The sequence below is a fragment of the Sceloporus undulatus genome, chromosome 8, assembly GCF_019175285.1.
Source record: "Sceloporus undulatus isolate JIND9_A2432 ecotype Alabama chromosome 8, SceUnd_v1.1, whole genome shotgun sequence".
Classification (NCBI taxonomy): Eukaryota; Metazoa; Chordata; class Lepidosauria; order Squamata; family Phrynosomatidae; genus Sceloporus; species Sceloporus undulatus.
This window is the reverse complement of record NC_056529.1, coordinates 28,495,565-28,516,117: the sequence shown is the minus strand read 5'-3', so window position 1 is coordinate 28,516,117 and position 20,553 is coordinate 28,495,565. Positions and strand designations below refer to the sequence as shown.

Genomic DNA, 20,553 nt, shown 5'->3' with positions numbered 1-20,553 from the left:
AATTCATAGAAAGGTTACACTTTTGGATGCTGGCTCCCACCATGCTCCAAGAATTCTGGAAACTGAGCCCAAGAAAGCAATTCTTCTGAGCTCTGTTTTAACCTTTCCAGAAGTAGTCTAATGACTACTACTTAGGCCTGGGGCAGCCTTCCTCAACCTGGTGCTGTCAAATGTGCTTTGAACTAAAACACCCATCACAGGAGCAGCAGGTTAGTGGAACCTGTCCTACACTAAGTGACATAGAAGGGATAAAGAAACCAAGAAGTCTTCAGCTAAATGCTCATTTAACTGCTGAAATGGTATCAAGTATTAATATTTCCTGGAAAAGTTGTTCAAATAGTCCTAACACTTAGTTATTAAAATGTATTTGGTCAATATATCACATTGTTAAAGCAGCCAGACAGGTAACATACTACTGCAACTGAATCATCAGAGAGGCTTGTGCTGACTATTAAAACCAACTTGATTAAACAGTGCCGACATAATGACATTAGATTATCTTCTTGAGTTTTATTTAGGAGCCCAGGGATATCCTAAAAACAGTTAGATATGTTTAAAATAAAAATAAGAGCTAAAAGATAGTTCCTGTTCCTAAATAAACCTCCTAGGTTTTGTTATCAAGTAAGTGTGTGTGTTTTAATGCATTTTCTTTTAAAAAGGCAACCTGCTATTTCCAAAAGGTTTCCAAAAGTGGTCAAATGATAGGTGGTCAGTCCGATCTTATCCATCTGCTACAACTGTACAAGAAGCCAGGTCAACTCGCTCTTCAGTGCTGAATGTACATAGCACAAGATAACCATCCTCAGGATTCATTTCATCATACTGTAAAGAACACAGACATATCAGCCATGAGCACAGGATCAAAAACCACCACCGCCCCAGAAGCATACAAATCCCAGAAGCTACAGACAGATTTAACCAATTAACTGAACTTACTCATTCCTCCTTTCTTTCCCATCAGTTCTATTTACATCACTCTAATAGCAAAATGCTTCAGAAACATGTATATGGGGTCCTAAGAGTAAGATGCATCCACGTTGACCCTAAAGAGATTCAACCACCACAACTTGTTTTCACATAAATGACATTTTCAATGGCAGTAATTTTAAGTAGCCGCATACATTATCCTTTTCTTAACATACAACTTGGATGCAAACTCATTCCTTGCTTCACTTTCACTTGTCAAAAACGAATTATATATTCTGTCTCTTGAATATGCAAACTTCCCTTATCCAAGAAAATAATATAACCTCTATACTTATGACAAAAATTCAATTTATTGGTTTCCTATTCTTGACTAGCTAATCAAATTTTTAACTCTGTTACTGGATTCTAAATCCAAAATTGACTCTACAGGCAAAAATTATATACCTAAGTGTTTTAAGAAAATGTGCGCAACACAGCAGCCTAATGCATCCTTTCCCAGAACTAACAAGAGCAAAAGAAAAGGTGGACCCACCCTTTTCAATCCAGTGAGAAATAGGAAACAAAATGGAGGGAACAAAATATTGCCATATACTTCCCGACCAGCTAAATCTGACTTCTACAGGAACAATGAAAGCCACTTATCTCCAACTAAAGAGAAAGCAGAGTGACAGGGAATTGGCGTCAGGCTATGCAGGGATGTAGATGATTATGTGGGCAGGAACAAGGATATGCATCTGTGTTGTGAACAGAATGGAGCTCCAGAATGGATGGTGAAGAGGACATTCTTGGCAAAAATAGGTAAAGAAAACAAGACAGCAGAGGCACCTGATTCCATCGGATCTTGAAAAATAAATAGGACCAGCAGTGGTTGGTACTTGGGTGGGGGTCTGGGACCACCAAGGAATGCAAGTGCTGCACTTTATATTTTAGAGGAAGGACCCAGCAAAATCGCCTCTGAATATTCCTTGCCTAGGAAAACCTTATGGAATTCATGGTGTTGCCATAAGTCAACAAACAGTTTGAAGGCACACACACAATCACATCACGCCAGTAGCAGTGCTACAGATCATAAAGTCCTCATCGGGTGATTTAAAATATAGAGACTATAAAACATCTACCTCCTCCATCCATGGCACAAAATGAACATATGAATACATTGCAAGGAATGACATTTTTAGAGTCAGATCAGAACCCCCCCCCCAAAAAAAAATTGGTTCCTGCTTTATGCCATTTGTTCTTTTATGAGGTTTATTGTTGCTGTTGTTATGTGTGTTGTTCAAGCTGACCCGGACTTATCAACAGACCACACTGGTTCATTCTTGCATGGGTGTCCCTACGAAAATTCAAAATTTCCTCAGTTAATCCAAGCCATAAATCAATCCAACATTAAACAGCACATCTCCTTAAGATACTATTTTAATTATGTTTTCGTATTGGTCAAATAAAGTCTATTCCTCACTTCCTGGATCCTATCCATACCTTGCAATTTGACCTCAGCTGGAACTCCCAGCCAAGAATGAGTAACTTTTCTGATTTCCATAGAACAGAATGTTAGAAGCACAAGTTAATGATTTCTGTATCAGTCTCAAAAACGTCAAATAAACCAACTGGGAAAGTATAGCTCTTATACTGATGTGACTAAATTCACTAGTAACTATTCTGTAATACAAGTCATAAAACAGCAATGTCCCAAAAGGAAAAAGAATTCAAAAGAAACCGTATACTGTATAGGAATTGCCAATACTCTGAGTTGTAAGACACTTGGGGACAGGTAAAATCATATCTAGCTGGAGTGTTACAAACTGGTCAGATAGACCATGCCTCAATATATGGTTACAGCACTATTATTCCACCTTTGCTGCTATGGCCGCCTCTTGTGGCATTCTGGGGTTTGTAGTTTAGTGAGGCCAAAGAGCTTTCTTGCCCCTCCCTAAGCTGCGAATTACAGAAAGCAACCACAGAAGTAAAAGTGGAATCATAGTGCTACCGCAGTATAGTGCAATATTGACTCAAATTTATATATAAACATATTCGCTCAGTTTTAAAACTCAAGCTCTTATTTACAGATACAAAGCTAAACAACCCACTGGTGAACCCAATGAACCCCACACATTCGGTCAGTTTAGAGCTGGAATCAACAAAAATATAAGCAGATGGAATGTCTTCAAATAAACACACAATAACAAAAATCTGTTGCAAAGGTACTAAAGGTCAGGAAACAGAATGTAGATACTATCAAAGGAGAAACAAACTGACTTGTTATAACTATAAAACAAGTCATGTTGGTGGTAGAAAGCCTGGCAAACGGGCAGCACTTCCTTACAATATTATTTTTCTTCCTTAATGCACAGCAGGTTACAATCTCAATGTGTACAACATCCAGACAAATCGGTACAGCTCATGAAATCAGCAGGATTGACCTCTGAGCAACCAAGCACAGGATCAGGCTACAGTTACAATCTTAAACTTTACTTACTCAGAAGCAAATTCTGTTGAAGGCAGTAATGTTTACTTCCAAATAAACATGATTAAGATTGCACTGCAGAGTTTCCATTGTGTTAGTTAGCAAGGTACCATGTTGGATTTTGGCCTTTGCCACCTCTGCTCATTCGCTGGGCTTATGGACAAAGAACCCCTGTCAAAGTGGAAAAACTGAAAATTAAAAAACAACCCACTATGTTTTTAACCTGGGAATCTCACATTAGAATTATGTCTGACGTTATAATCTCTAGGTCCTCCAACACAACTCTATGGTCAACATTTGCCAGACCTTGACCTCAGAATCATGCCAGAGGACCTAGAGGAGTGTTTTGGCTAGGAATCTCTAAGTCCCCAGCCCACCTCTATGGTTAATTTCCAGCAGAGTTGCGCTGGAGGACCTAAAGATCCTTAGAGAGAACATATGAATTTAATCCGCAAAAGTCAAAGCCACAAATGCGGAGGGCTGGCTGTATTTTCACTTGGGTCTCAGAAGACTACTGCACTACACTCTCATAGCACTGTTATTCCACTTTTACTGCTCTGGCTGCCTTCTGTAGCATTCTGGGGTTTGTAGTTCATTAAGGTCTAAGAGCTCTCTGGCTAAACATTCCCACCCTAAACTGCAAATCCCAGAATGCCACAGGAGGCAGTCAATGTGGAATAGCAGCACCTCCTCACTCTATATTAACTTCGGTTGAGCTATAGTCATGTAGGCTCTGGCCTTAAGAACTGCAGATTTCATTCACCGGTCACTGATTTATTTATTTTTTAAGTGATGAATATACTAGCGCACAGCTGCCAAAGTTTCAGGTTCAGCATAATTCAGGTGTTCTCAGATACTCAAGATAGCCAGATCTGACTTGGGGGGTAGATGCTGTTCTCCCTTCTATGCACATTGCAAGTGTCAGCACATAATGACTTGCACTAGTAGCACACCTATCAATAAAATCTAATGCAGAAAAAAGCCCTTCATAATTTTTTTGGTAATATAAAGAAGCCACAGATTAAGAATGTGCCAAAGCAGTGTATTAACCAAGGAGGGAAGACACATGAGAGAATAATGCATTTTTTAAATTTAACACTAATGGAACAGCTTTTCAAAATGTAAGGGAGGGAAAAAGCAATGTTGGAAGCCAGGTGAGGAAGCAAAAATTGATGCTTTCTGCCCCCTGCTGTTTGTATTGATATCTGGATTTTGAAAAGGCAAGGCCTGGAAGGAAAAAAAGGAGGTTGGATTCCTGAAAATGGAATGACTCAATGCTTTAGTTATTCACTGAATAGAACATAGTAAAAGACAGGGTTACAATCCTTTTAAGAAACACTGCTTTCAGTTATTTTACTGAAGGTTTTATACATTCAATGCTTCATAATACCATGAGTATGAACAGACCAGACATTTATGCATTCCTTCTCCTGTATAATAGCTTCAGTTCCCAAATGCAATGCCGTCTCCAAGCCCATTTTAGCATTCCAATGACGTTAAAGCACAAGAGAGATGACGAAGAATGATCCCCTAAATCTTATTTGCAGATCTCAACAACAGATCTCAATTCCATCATCCTATAAGAAAAAAACGTGAACTATCGCCTATTGCCGAAAATGCTTGCTCATCAAAGAAACGTGTATCTTTACCTCTCCATCAACCAGGATGAATCTGATGTTAACAATGCATATCATCTTAGCTGGCATGCTAGGAACAAAAAAGGGATTTTAATCATGTCTGGAGAGTTACTACAATATTATTTTTATTTCTAAAAGAAGCCAAAACTAAAAATACTGGTAAAAGCTCAAAATGCTAAGGACACAGTATCCATACGCCTAGCTCTTTTTTTTGCACAAAGTCTCTCCAAAATTACTACGGCCAACAAACACAGTGAGACTTTTAAACTGCCCTTTGAATCCCCACAAAGGGTACATGGGTTGTTAGCTCTCAATCCTGAATGGAATTATCTGGATCTACTCATGCAGCAGAATGAGGTGGAAAGGAGATTGCCGGAGTTCGGAGATGACGGAAAGGCTGTGGCACTGCAGGCAGGCAAATCACATTCATGAATCGCCTCAGCGTTAGAAGAACTAGACACAGCAGAAGAGAGAGGTCTGAGCTAAGGCTCCTCCCCCTATTATGCTCATTTTCTCCCTACAGGAAAGCGTTTTTTGTGACGAAAGAGCATTCAAAAATGCTGTCCCATGCCTGCAGTCCAATGTGGAACAGACCATTGTACTGTACCATCACTTTGCATTCTACACTGCATATATAGATCAAGCCTTAGTAATCTGCAGATCTTTTAGGATTTAAATAGGTAGATAGGGATGGCTTATTGCCAAAATCAATTGACTATGGACACCACTAGGAAGAAAAAATACATAGTCACGATAGTGTGAATAAGCAGGTAAGCATCTTAGAGCATTATTGCTATCAAAAGAAAGGCCTGCCTCACAGAAACTCACCAGATGTGTATAACAATGACTACTAATCTTCTCATACCCCTTTTCATAAACTTATAAGAAGTTGCAAGGGTAGTGCATCCTTCTGCCACGCACAAATGTGTTGTTACAGCACTACTGAAAGGCGCCTAACCAATCTCTGTATCAAGACCTCCAAAGACTGAGAGTCCACCCCACCCTTGTCCTGAGGCAGTATATACAACTGTTCATATATTCACAATGCTTCTCAAACAAATCGCTACACAGCTCACCTAGTACACCAGAATCTTACATTTATTCACTCCTGACAATGTGACACTGGCTCCCACATCAAAACAAAACCTTGAATCTGCACATATAGAGTCTCTGGTGCTTTTTTAAAACATCGAATGCATTGCTGCTTCCCAAGGCACAGGCCTGGTTTCCCTAAAAGTCCAAGCTTGGTATTCTGGATACGGCTGACTCTAAAGGAGAGACTGTTTAATGGTAAACTAGGAGAAAGAAACATGGAGGAAATATTTTGCCGTTTGAAGATATGTGAGTGGAAAATGTATATACAGAATGTAATGATCAAATAAGCATGGACGACGACTACTTCTTCTCTATGCAGATTTAATATGAATTTTCTTATTTTCTATGCAGGGTAGTGGTCACCATTGAAGAACTTGATTACCTTTTTCCCTAATAAATTGCTTAATAGTAATTGTTCCCTTAGAAAATAGGAAATGGGGAGGGCAATGTTTACAGAATGTAATGGTCAAATAAGCATAAATCGTAAGTGAAGTACTTCCTAACCTTCTTCCCTAATAAACTGATGATGGTGGTGATGGTGATTTCTTCCCCAGTCTCTGCTCTCCTGCATGCCCCCATAGGATGCAAAAAGAGGAGGGGGGATGTTCATCCTACACAGATGGATTGTGCACAGATCCACTTCCACCTATTGTGAGCCTGGAAACATGATTTATTTCCTCTGCCTGCAGGTCGCCTCCTTGCCTCCCCCCTTCCTTTCCCCCTGCGACTGTCTAAACCGCTGCACAACCTCTCTTTCCTTCCCTTCCCCCCTCAACCCAAACCCACCCCTTCTTTCCCCTTCCGCCTCCCCCACACCACCCACCTTCCCCTCTCCCTCCAACCCATCCTAATAACTCAAGCCCAGTAGAGGCACCCACTGGAGGGAAGAATTGAAAAAAGCCATTGCTTCCCTCCTCTCCTTCCTGTAAACACAGACATATATCGATCTTTCTGTGCCCTGATGGGGGGCATAGCCTGGAGTAAACTCCTGGGCTGCTAGCAGTGCCTCTGCCAGGCACAAAAGCAGCAGCAGCAGGCCAAAGGTGCTATTGGCCCTGGGCCTTCCTCCTTCTCCTCCCCTCCTTATTCCCTTTCCCCTCCCCTATGTGTGCTCTGCAGTTGTCTGATTCCGGGAAAAGCCTCACTCCCTCCAACACCTAAAAGAGGAGGAGGAGACGGGGGGAGGGAGGCGTGGGGCACGAGGGCGGCGTTTCCTCTCCTCCTCTTCTCTTAATCCCCCTCCCCCAAAAGGCCTGCAACACCTACACCACCAGCAGCAGAAGGAGGAAAAGGCATCTCCTCCTCTTCCTATCTCTTAATCACACCCCCCCCCCAAAAACATAGCTCTTCCAACACCTACAGTACTACCAAACAGACGGAGGAGGAAGAGGCATCTCCTCCTTTCCATCTCTTAACAACCCCCCTCGCAATATAATCCAAGACCTACAGCAGCAGGAAAAGGAGGAAGCAGCATCTCCTCCACCTGTCTCTTATCCCTTCCCCCCAAATATAGATCTCCAATCCTACAGCATCAGGAGGAAAAGGAGGAAGAGTCATCCCTTCTTCCTCCTCCTCCATCTCTTAATCTTGCCCCCAAAAGACTTTCATATCTACAGCACCAGGAGCAGCTGGAGAAGGAGGAAGAGGCCTCTTCTCCTCCTCCTATTTCTTTTGTTGTTAACTATCCTCCAGTGATCTTGGCACATGGCAAACCTTGGATGAGACATGTCCCACCACGCTCTTAGTTCCTCATACCTGTGACCTCCTTAGTAGAGTCCATCCATCTAGCATGTGCCTTCTCTCTTTTCTGCTTCCCTCCACCTTTCCTATTGGTTTTTTCCTATGTGTCTTGATTCACGCGATGGGGCCAAAGTATGACAGCCTTGTCACCTTGGCTTCCAGGGAAAGTTGTTGCTTGATCTGTTCTACGAGCCACTTGTCTTTTTGTCTCTCAGATAGATAGATAGACAGACAGACAGACAGACAGACCTCTAACCCTACAATACCAGGAGCAGCAGGAAAGGAGGAAGAGGCATCTTCTCCTCCTCCTCCCCCATTTCTTAATCTCCCCAAAATAGATCTCCAACACCAGCAGCAGCAGCAAAAGAAGAAGGAAGGGTGTCTCCTCCTCCTCCATCATCCTCATCATCATCTTTTGATGGGGAGGAAAAAGAGGACAGCATTGGCCTGTCTGGGGCTGCATACACAGTGCAGAATAACCCCGTTTGACCGGCTGGCCCCTTGCTGTGGAATTCTGGGTCCTGTATTGGTTGTGGGCAAAAATTTTCTCCCTGTTTTTCCCTCTCCTAGTTTCCCATTAAACAGTCTCTCCTTGAGAGTCTGCCTCTGCACACAATGCCGCATGGACCTTCCTGAAACCCAGCGGCCTGTATGTAAGAAGCAAAACAGTGGGCCCTTGATGTCCGATGAATGCTCAAATCCCATTAAATACAACGGTGTCCCTTATACCAAAGGGCAAAATCAAGGTCTGCTTTTTGGAATTTGTATATTAGTATTTAAATATCTTCAAGCCATGGATGATTGAATCTGTTGGCTACAGAAGATTGACTGTACATTCAATTACACAAAAAGGGTGCCAAAGGCTCTTGTCTAAGCCTCCCACAATTCCACCATCATGGCAGCTAAGTGGGGTCCAAACCAGATTGTTTCATAAGCCTGGATACAGTCTGGGGAGCCACTGGTCCAAAACACACTGTAGAAATCATCCAGTCTGAGATGGCTTTAACTGCCCCGGCTCAAGGCTAGGGAATCCTGGGAAACGTAGTTTTGTGAGCGCTGAGCCTTCTTCTGTCTGTTGCCACAATGAACTACAATGCCTAGGATTCCCTAGCAATGAGCCGGGAAATTAAGTGGTCTCAAACTGGATTGTTTCTGCAGTGGGTTTTGCACCGTTCAAAAAAAATTGAATGTACAGTCAGCCTCCGTATCCATGGATTCAATCATCCATGGCTTGAAAACTATTTACACCACAACACAACAATTGTATATGTATGTGTGTCTATATATATATATATATATAACATACACACACACACACAATAGTGACACATACCGCACACACTATATATATGTATTATGCTTACTATTTCTTAGATTGTACAGTTTACTTGTATCTGTTTTTATTTGTATGCACAGCGCTGTGCAAATCTACAGCGCTATATAAAGCATTATATATATATATACACACACACCAACTACACATGCAGTGTAGTATGTGTATGTATTCACGCATATATGTATGTATGTATGTATTTATATATATACACACACATGTATGTGTATATAAATATCTAGAGATGGCACACACACATATATGTGCATATACATATAATACACACACACTATGTATATTTATGTATATATACACATGCACACATATTTTACAGTGTATGTATATGTACACACATGTATAGATGCACATACATATATGTATACACACAATGTATATGTTATATACGCATGCGCGCACACACATATACACAGTGTATGTATGTGTACATATACACACCATGCACACATAGATGCTATATATATTATATATATATACGTACTATGTACATACACCTACTATGTGTATGTGGTGTTATATATATAATAGAGAGAGAGAGAGAGGCACACACACACATATAGACAACATTTTCCAGAAGCAGCCCTTGATGTCTGCACTTTGAGGACACCAAAGAGGGGGATTCCTTGCTGAGCCTCTCTCTTCCCTTTCCTGGGGCAGGAGGAGGAGGAGGAGGAGGAGGAGGGTCTGTCTCTCCATCATCTATCTGTCTCTGTGTGTCCTGGGTGTCGTTGTTGTTGTTGTTGATGGTGTTGTTGTGTTGCTTTACCTTCCTCTTCCTGGTCTCTGCGGATCCGCTCCAGACGAAAGCATGGTAGATGACCTGAGGTTCTGCTTCCAGTTCTCCACCTTGAAGCCGGTCACATGGCAGCACCCGGCGCCCGGAGGACTCATCTCAGAGGCGCCCACATAATCCGCCGCCCCGCGGCCCCGCGACGCCGATCCTGCCGAGCGAGCCTCACGCCGAGCCTCCGTCCCCGGGCTCCTCCGGCTCCGGAGAACCAAGGGAGGAGGAGGAGGAGGAGGGACCACGGAGGGAGGGAAGGAAGGAAAGAAGGAAGGAAGGAAGGAGGAGACACAGGGAGGAGGAGGAGGAGGAGGGAAATTCCCCAGACGGGGCCGATGGGAGGAGGAGGAGGGTGCCTGGGAAAGGCAAGGGGGCGGCTGGGACCAGGCGGGATAATGGGAGGTGTTATCCCTCCCTTTGGAGAATTAGGGATATATGGGAGGTGTTGTGCAGGGGAAGGGGAGGAGGGGATAATGGGTGTTATTCCTCCCTTTTTGGAGGGGAAGGAAGGAGGAGGGGATAATGGGAGGCGTTATCCCTCCCTTTTGAGGGGATGCAGCAAAGGAGGAGAGGCGGGGATAACTGGGAAGTGTCGTTATTCTTCCCTTTTGAAGAGGAGGAGGAGGAGATGGGATGATGGGGTGTCGTTACTGTCCCCCCTTTTGAGGACGAGGAGGAGAAAGGAGGAGGAGGGGGGGGAGGGGGGGGATAATGGGAGGTATCGTCGGTCCTTCCAACGAGGAGAGAGACGGGAGAGGAAGGATACTGGGAGGTGTGGTTATCCCCCTATTTTAAAAGGGAGGCGGAGGGGATAATGGGAAGCGTCGTTATCCCTCCCTTTCAAGGAGGAGCGCGGCGGATGATGGGAGGTGTATGATCCCCGTTTTGAGGGAGGGAGGAGGAGGGAGGAGAAGCGGGTCGAGGGGGAATGGAGGAAGGAAGGGTCCAGTCCCGCAGTCTTGCTGGTGAGGGGGGCGACTTCCAGGGGGCCGCCGTTCGCTGATGCCGCCGCCGCCGCCGCGGGTGTCGCCCCCCTCAGGGCTGCGCTCTCCTCGGCTTTCGCTACCAGCCCCGCCCGCCCCCGGCGGGGGTTTCTGCTGCTGCTGCTCCGAACCAACGCGGCGGCGAGGCGAAAGAGGCAGCGCTGAGGAGGCTCTTGGCGGCGGCGGCGGCGTCCCTCATGGAGGCCTCGGGAAGCAGGAGGGGTGTGTTCGCCTTCTTCGCCGCCCCGCCTCCGGTTTCCTCTCCCTCCAACCCTTTTCAAACGCTTCCTCTCAGGCGCCTGTCTCTTTAAATCCTGCTTCAACGTCGTCCTCTTCACCCCCCCCCCGTTTTGTGTCTAATGGAACAGTCGCGGCGGACTCCCCGCTAAAAGCCTTTGGCCCCGGGCGGAACAACACCAATCCGAGAGAAAAATAGGGGGGTCGCTCTAAAAGAGGGGAGGGGGAAAAGGAGAAATCTTCGCCTACTAGCCTCGACGGGGCTGCTATTGGTGGGTTTTTGTTCATCCCGCCCCCTCGCCGCATTGCTATTGGTCGGCGCTACTTTCCTTCAAGGAAAAAAAAGCAGGTTCGTCTGCGTCTCCTGATTGACAAAGGGAAGTTATGGAGACCCAAAGAAGAGGGGGCGGGGATAAAAGGAGCACGTGATGTTCAAGGAGGGACGGGATTGGTGGGACTGCCCGCCGCTCTCGCGTCGCGAGGTTCTGATTGGCTGAGTTGAAAGATGTCGAGTTAAGGACCGCCTCCGATCTGTCTGTGAGGGAAGCGGCATTTGCTGTCATATCCGCTTAGCTTTCTCTGTTTCCCCGGTGTTCCTTGCGAAGGAACCGGCTCCGTCCGTCTCATAACGTCTACACTGCAGAAAATAAACCGCTTTAAACCCGCTTTAACTGACACGGCTCAGTGCTGTGGAATCCTGGGATTTGTAGTTTTCCTGTAGCACCAGACAGAGCTCTCTGACAGAGAATGCCTCACAAAACTCATAGGACTTAGCCAAATAAACGCTAAAAACGCCCAAATATAAACTCACGCTTCTTAGTTGTCCTCAAAATGGGGACATTCAAATAAATATGTAGGACATGACAAATAAAAGCTAAAAACACACAAAAATACACATTTGTGCTTCTTAGTCGTCCTCAAAATGGGGACATTCAAGAAACATGTAGGACTTGGCCAAATAAAAAGCTAAAAAACACCAGAAATGAATTCCTGCTTCTTAGCCATGCTCAAAATGGAGGACTGAAACCTTCTGGGGTTTCCTTGGCAAGTTTCTTCATAGTGGGATTGCCATTGGCCTCCTCTGAGGCTGAGAGAGTGTGACTTGCCCAAAGTCACCCAAAGGGTTACATGGCCGAGCCAGGATTCGAACCCTGGTCTCCAGGTCCCACGCCCAACGCTCAGACCCCTCCGCCACACGCTCTGACCTTGCTGCAATCACTGCTTCTCCAAAGCGGCTCCATTGACTGCGGTTCCTTCTACCTTGGGCAATTAGCTTGGGAACGCAAGGGAAATGGCAATGGGAGCTCCCTTGCAAGCCCACTGTTGGCCTTTCCTGAATCTGATTAATTGCCTGATGCTCAACCCAGTGGGGAAAAGTATGTAGAGAGTCTTGTTGCACCTTTGAGACCAACTGAAAGAAAGAAGTTGGCAGCATGGGCTTCAAAGACTTCAGTCTACTTCCTCAGATGCATTTGGTTTGAGGAGATGCTCAAATGCACCTGCAGGAAGTCGACTTAATCTACGAAGCTCACCTTGCCAATTTCTTCTTTTAGTTAGTCTCAACGGTTGCAACAAGATCAATCATTCTGCAGACTAACATGGCCATATCCTTGCATTCCACCGGTGGGGAAAAGTGTCTCTACTTTCACAAGGATTGCCTCTCCGTCCTCCCCATCCAATAGGCCCATCTGATAGGCCTTTGGCCCTATCAGATGAGTGTGGAACTGGGGGTTTTGCGCACTGGGTGGTTCGAATTCGCGTTATTTCGCACAATACCATCTACCAGCATTCGAATGGCCCAATCCGCACTCACGTGAATGCGCGAGCTGCCGAACTGAATGCGTACTGGCTCCTCTTTTTGAGCGTGTTGGCCAGTGCGCTGATAAGGGGATTGGCGATATCCTGGATTGGGGCTCTGTTCGATCTCAGCGCGAATGGGCTGGTGTGACTACCCAGTCCTGAATTCCATCGCAAGACCCCCAGTTCCAATTTTTACTTCCGGTGGGTCTTTCCTCTTGCCGGTTCCAGGGAAGCGGGGGGGGGGGGGCGGTTCCAGCGGCCTCCTCCTCCTCCTCCCGGCTTGAGAGGCATCCCTGGCTGCATCCCAGGCAGGGAAGAGGCGCGGGGGGCAACGGGATCGCTGGTTCCAGCAGCTTCCTCCTCCTCCTCCTCCCGGCTTGGGAGCCAGCCTAGGCTGCCTCTCACAGCCGGGAGGAGGAGGAGAGGAGGCCGTTGGAACGGCGGCGATCGCCGCGTTCTAGCGGCCCCGCGCCTGTTCCCTGCCTGGGATGCAGCCCAGGCTGGATCCCACAGCCGGGAGGAGGAGGAGGAACTCTTAATCAAAGCATCCCCATTTACTTAGATGGCCATCCAGCCTCTTTGACAGCCGCTGGACTGCTCCTCCCCCCCCCCCAGAATACATACTCACACACTCACACTCACACACACGTAGAAACCGGGCATTGCTAATTTGTTGCAAGGGAAGGTCTGGTAACATTAAAACCAAGGGAATGTAGAGAGGAACAGTAACAGGCACGTTGTATCGCGATTGTTAATGTGCATGAGGTGGCTCTCCAGCTGTTTACTGGGCTGTCATGACGGGACCTCCCCTTTCACCCCGGAAGCGTTTAAGGTCGCAACCCTGCAGGGCACCACTGAGCATGTGCGAGGGGGCCGATACGAATCGGCCAATCCTCATGTTGAGCACCGGTGTGACAAAACATTCTGCACTGAATGCACTTCGCGTGAATGCGATTGGCCATTTGATCCTGCCATGCGGAAGGACTCCCGGTATGACACGTACTTTGCGATCTAAAGCGCATTCGCCCAGTGCAGAAGACCCCCAGTTCCACACTCATCTGATAAGGGCTTTTGTATGTGTATGCAAAGGGATCTTGTAGCACCTTTGAAACTAACTGAACAAAAGAAGCTGGCAGCATGAGCTTTCCTAGACTTGAGTCTATTTCCTCAGATGCCTGAGGTGACATAGTTAGAGCATAGAGTCCATGTTATCTGGGATCTAGGTATTCAGCCTTGCCAGACCCCTTTGGCAATTGGGAACCAATCTGTTTCTTCGTGTTCAATTCTGACAGCAGCCTCTTGCCCTGAATACAGGTTACACATCAAGACAATTAGATGTACAGACGACCTTCCATATCCATGGATTTTTCATCCACGGATTCTATCATCCACGGCTTTAAATATATAAATGCATCTGAGAAAGTAGACTTTAGTCAATGAAAAACTCATGCTGCCCACTTCTTTCTTTCAGTTAGTCTCAAAGGTGCTACAAGATCTCTACATACTGATTCTACAGACTAACATGACTATATCTTTGAAATATATATATATATATATTCCAAAAGCAAACCTCGATTTATCCATGGATTTTGATATCCAAGGGGCTCCTGGAACCAAACCTCAGTGGATACCAAAGGCCCACTGTAGTCGCATCTAATGCAGTGGCTGCATACTATCACCCTGTTTATTCAACCTGAATGTAGAAAATATAGGCAAAGCAGGCATATACTCAGAGGGAGGAAGTGTGAAGACAGGAGGAATTTAGAACACCAACAACCTAAGATACCCAGACTACACAATACTACTAGCAGAAACCACAACCTGGACACAGAGATCAAGGGAAGCAGTCACTAGGCCCTGAGAGATCAGTTCTTCTAAGCCAGGCAGGTAAGCGAACATGCAGAGCATGTGGTTAAACAGTGAGCGGAGGCCCAGGGGGTGCAGCCTCTGGCTATCATGTTGCACACCTGGGCAAAACATATCCCCCCTCCCCATCTCCGCAGGGAGGAAGCCAACCCACCCACCCACACATCTTCAGTAATCTGATGAGCCTTAATTCCCAGCATTTAAATCATTAGCTTTCAGGGTTTTCCCGATTAATGAGGGAAGCCGGAGTTTCACAGCGCGAACCCATTAAGGGCTTGCTAATGCGCGGTTTGATTTCGCTGCCTGCAATTGAGCACATGGTTCCCCAGCCTTTAGGGACCTCAACAATTCAGGCAGGGCTCCAGGGGGATCTCCAGGCATCTCTGCCTTCGGAAAGCGACCCTCCCAGCTGTCACGATTATCTGCTGCCGATCTTTGATTTGATATCCTGATTATGCCTTTGAAGTGTGCCTTCAGTTATCTTTGCCTCTTTTCTATCATCCCAGAACTGCCCTGTCCAAATAATAAACAGTGCTGAATTAGTTTGAAATGCTAAACTTGTGTATTCAAAAGAAAGCACATTGAATCAAATGGGACTTACCCCTCGGCAAATGACTGCCAACGTGGCTACATATCGTTTGAACATGTTGATGTTTCTACGTAGAAGCTTATTTAACTTTTAACAATCATTACAATTTTTAAATTCATGTATCTTGCTTTAATTCCTGTTGTGAGTTGCCTTGGAGAAATGTGGGGTGCAAATCAAAAAAATAAATGAGTGAGCATAGGATTGAAGCTTACATGTCCTCTTACATTGTTGTTGTCCACATGAAAACTGGGGCATATGTGGCCAAGCGACATCAGCGTGTGGTCAAGATGGCGAAAGTTATTATAAAGAAGGACAAAGTTAGGAGATGCTGGAGCAGTTTGCTTTTGCCTGAGCCGACTGGGAAGCCACAGCTCTAAATCTGCCGGATCTAAGGTGGGCTGTGGGTGACAACAAGGAGCCTTGGCGGACTCACCTTCATAGGGTCACCATAAGTCAATACCTATGGACAACAATTAACAACCAAGGGTCATGTGCACTGACCAGCACATGCATGTCATATCTCTCCATAAGGCAGTGCAAAACCCTTGACCATACAATTTGGTCTACAAGTCGTACAGTCCCTTACCAGTGGCCTCTGTGTGTGCGCGCGCATGCCTTATTACGCCTCTGGGTGATCTTTTAATTTTAATTTTTAAAAAATCAATTTTCTTTCCTAGCCCATGCCTGGTCAGAGAAGAAAATGTCTTTTTGATGAGGTTTTGTTGGCAGAACAAATGCCTTCCAATGAGCGAATGGCAGATGGAAGGCCCTTTCCAGTACCTTACCTGGGAGAAAGGTTCACCATTAAAAAGAAGAAGTAAAATCAGTGCTCAATCTCACAAAGAGGCAAGAGAGCGGCTGCGAAAGAGAAAGGTACTATGACCTTGAGGAGGTACTCGTCGCCTGAATTCAAAAGCAGATGCGAAAGCATGAGCTGCTATTTTAAAAAGCCGTGCCTGTGTATGTGTCTTGTCTGCGTGCGTTTAAAAATCTTTAATACAAAAGAGAAGGAAAGGATTGCTTAACTGTCTATTTCGGTTCCCTTAAAGGCCTGCCAGCATCAGGCAACGATAGTGGAGGAGGGTGTTAATCTTTGAAGCCTGTTTCCTTGTGGAAAGGGAAAACATGGGAAGAATTCAATTCTGCACCGCAGCAAAACAGCACCAATGCATGCTTTGGAAACCAGAGGCTTTAAAAAGCAGGCGCTGGCGGGTGGCTGTGGGCGAGTGTGGGTGGGTTGCTAGCTCACCCTGGCACCCAATTATACCTGTCTTCACCAGCCATACATACATAGCCCTCCTTCTTCCATGCCAGGGATGGGGGGAAAGGGGAGGCAGACAAGAGCTGGGGACACAGTTTGGTGTGTGCAATTGCATGCATATGTGTTTTAGAGGCACGCTGGGAAGAGAAATCTCTGCAGTTCGGCAAGCCATGGATCGAAAGCACCATCTAATGGAGAAAGCGTGTAGTGTTCCCTTCTGTTTCCTAAGATGCTTGCGTTCATCAAGGATGGTGAAAAATAGGCTAAGGTTATCTTTCACTAGCCTCTGAAAGACTGGAAAATATCCTAAAATGTAAAGAGGTACAACTGAGCATGAACATTAGAATCATACAAGCCATTGTATTTCCCATTACCATGTGTGGATGTAAGAGTTAAGAAAGTGGATAAGAAGAGAATTAATTCATTGGAGATGTGGTGCTGGAGAAGAGTGCTGAGGGTACCATGGACAGCCAAGAAGTCAAACAAATGGGTCCTGGAGCAGATCAAACTAGAAATCTCTCTACAAGCCAAGATGACAAGACTGAGGCTGTCGTACTTTGGCCACAACATGAGGAGGCACGGCTTACTGGAGAAAACAATAATGCTATGAAAAATAGAGGGAAGCAGAAAGAAAAGAAGGCCATATGCTAGATGGATGGACTCTATTAAGGAGGTCATGGGTATGAATTTGCAGAGCAGTGGAGCAGAGGGAGTCTTGGAGATGTCTCATCTACAGGGTCGACATGGATCCAGATCGACTCGAGGGTGGATGACAACAACAACAAATCTTCGGAGGGTGGAGGAATCGAATGATGTTGTTATGGAGCTGTGGCAAGAGAAGAGAAATCTGTCAAAGTTTGATCAAGGGAACAGGTTCACTTCATTTGCTTGTAGGAAGCAGAAGAAAAGAGGATGCAAAATTAAAGCAGAACACAGAAGAAAAGCAGAACAGGGGACCTGGAGGAGGCTTCTGTTACTGTGTGCCTTCAAGTCATTTCCAACACATGGCAACCCGCACGGCAAACCTATCATGGGGTTTTCTTGGCAAGATTTGTTCAGAGGAGGTTTGCCGTTGCCTTCCCCTGAGGCTGAGAGTATGTGACTTGGCCAAGGTCACCCAATGGTTTTCATGCTTGCGGTAGGAATGAAATGCAACTACTGAAGCCACTGTCAACTGCCATAAGTCTGTGCAAGCCATGTAAAGATGAAAGGTGGTGTTCAGTATTAATATGCATGACACTTCACAAAGAACAATTCCATAGTAATGTAGGATCTAAATATCCATGTACAAGAAGGAAATAGAGGCAGAGTAACATATTAAAAATATGTATTTGCTTCTTTATTTTTCAGGGGTTTCCCACCCTTTTTTGGAAAGCAGACAAGTTGCTTGAAGGCTTTTAAGTTTAACCCAACCTTTGGACAACTGTAGTTGCAGGCAGTCCTATAGGCAGCGAGATAAAAGCACTGTACATCCCATTGAATTCAGTGGGGCTTATTGTTGAATAGAAATATCCCAAATTGTCTGTCTACCTTGCTTTCCTTGGTGGGTTTTCTATCTTCTGATTGCAAACATGATTTAAATTAAGCCTTTGCTCCTGCGCTGGTGCTAGGCAAGCAGCCATATGGAGCATCCAGCTGGGGAAAAATGCTCTGGGGGGCACTACTGAGTTTTAACTTTGCAGAGAGGCAGGTGGCGATGCAGTGCTGACAGCGGCTCTTTGCCATTAAGTGAAGCAGGAGCAGATGTGATGCTGGTGTCCAGGAGAGGTGGCCAACTATCAGGTCTTAGGTGGCTGCTCAACAGTCCAAGAGTACGACTGCTGGGCAGGGAACATGATCAGGGCTTGTGAGATGTAATGGTTAGAGTGCTAGGTTAGCACTTGTGAGATCCAGGCTCAAGTCTCCTATTAAAGTATGAAACTCTATGTTACATTTACAATCTGTCACAAACTGTGTGCTTTGATCATCTTTTTATCAAAAGCCAGGCTGACTCTTCTAGGAGTAGAAGAAAAGCAGCAGGATTCTGGATTCCCTCACTCCATCATGCAAGTGAATGATCGTATCTTTTTAATGCTCTTCCATGTAAAAGCACAATGAAAACTATAAACATATTAGTGTCAGAATTATGCACAACCCCTCTCTTTGTCTATCACCAGGCAATTTTATCCTCCTTTCTTTTGCCTCTAGGCAAACAACAGAGAAACCAGATCCTACTCCCTGCAAGGATAGATTTGTGCCAGGGTCTGGAGCTGCTGATTCACAGCTTAAAGCAGATTTAGTTGGGCTGCAGCTCCCAGCAGCCCCAGGTATCAGATCCAATGGTGAGTAATGACAGTGCAATATCTCTGAAGGGCATAATTCCAGCTCCTGGTTAAAAGCATGTCACCTCCAGCCTACAATATCAACTCCAGTCAGTCACAGGTTGTGTTTCCTTGTTCTGGCAACATCATATGCCATTCCAGAACTAGCCCAAGACCTTTTGCTGCCATTCAATTTATAGAAACTGGGAGATGAATAACTGATAGCAGAAAATTGCCAATAGAAGAAAGAACAAGAGAATCTGGAGAAGAAATGATGAATGGAAGAATCTTTTTGAAGAATAACTCATTTTTTCATGACTCGACTGAATATGTTTTTAACCAGCACATTAACACCACATCGCTGTCCTTCTTTCTGGGTTCTCTGCGGCCAACCATAATTGAATATTGCAAACAAAATTGCTCTTTAAATCGCAGAATATATATTTGAACAACAATACAACAAATTATATATTAAATTTAACCCACTGAAACATTTGGGTGCATATCTATGTCTCTATGTGTTTTACACACATATATAAACACACATATATATGCTCAGTGACCTACCTAGCTATCAATATCTGTCTGATACTCACATATATTTCAGCAGAACTGGAATTCATCCACAAACTATAGTTCTTCTGTCAGTTCATCTCCACACACAAAGACCGGTTTCCTATGCCTTTGTGCACTAACGACCATAGCTAAAACTGGACCTGCTGCAACTTCATTTCCATAATCAAAGGATTTGTAATTTGAATTTGACATCCTGACATACCAATGGCATATATATATGCCTGCGCCTGGCTTTCCACTCCAGCAAATGCATCTGAGGAAGTAGACTGAAGTCTACCAAAACTCATGCTACCAATGTCTTCATTTCAGTCAGTCTGAAAGGTGCTACAAGATCTCTCTACATGATTCTACGGACCAACATGGTCATATCTTTCAATTCTATCTTTCTCTGTTATACAAACTCATTTATCTAAGCATATATATATATATATATATATACACACAACCACACAACACACGCACATATATTTATCTAAGCATATATAGAGAGATAGAGATATTTATATATAAATATTAACACATTTACCTAAGCATAGATAGATATGCATATATTTATGTATATAAACACACACACATATATACATAAACATATTTATCTAAGCATATATACACACACACACACACATATATATATATATAAACATTTATCCAAGCATATGTATGTATACATATATGTGTGTGTGTGTGTATAAACACACATTTATTTAAGCATATGTGTGTGTATAAATATATATATATATTTGTATATATAAATATATTTATATATAAACGCATACATTTATCTAAGCATATATATATAACCATACACACACACACACACATATATATATGTGTGTATGTGTGTGTATACTATATATATATTTATATATAAACACATTTATCTAAGCATATATATTTATATATATATACACACACACAGACATTATAGATATATATATATATA

At 44.4% G+C, this 20,553-nt stretch overlaps 1 protein-coding gene across 1 annotated transcript in view; it reads right to left on the bottom strand.

The window, feature by feature from the left end:
• The window catches only part of USP22 (ubiquitin specific peptidase 22), an 83,366-nt gene extending 73,266 nt beyond the window's left edge, over positions 1-10,100 (bottom strand). Inside the window, exon 1 of the mRNA XM_042437459.1 lies at positions 9,981-10,100. The gene's annotated coding sequence lies outside the window, so the exon portion shown is untranslated. The remainder of the gene's footprint in view (positions 1-9,980) is intronic.
• Between the last annotated feature and the right edge of the window lie 10,453 nt (positions 10,101-20,553).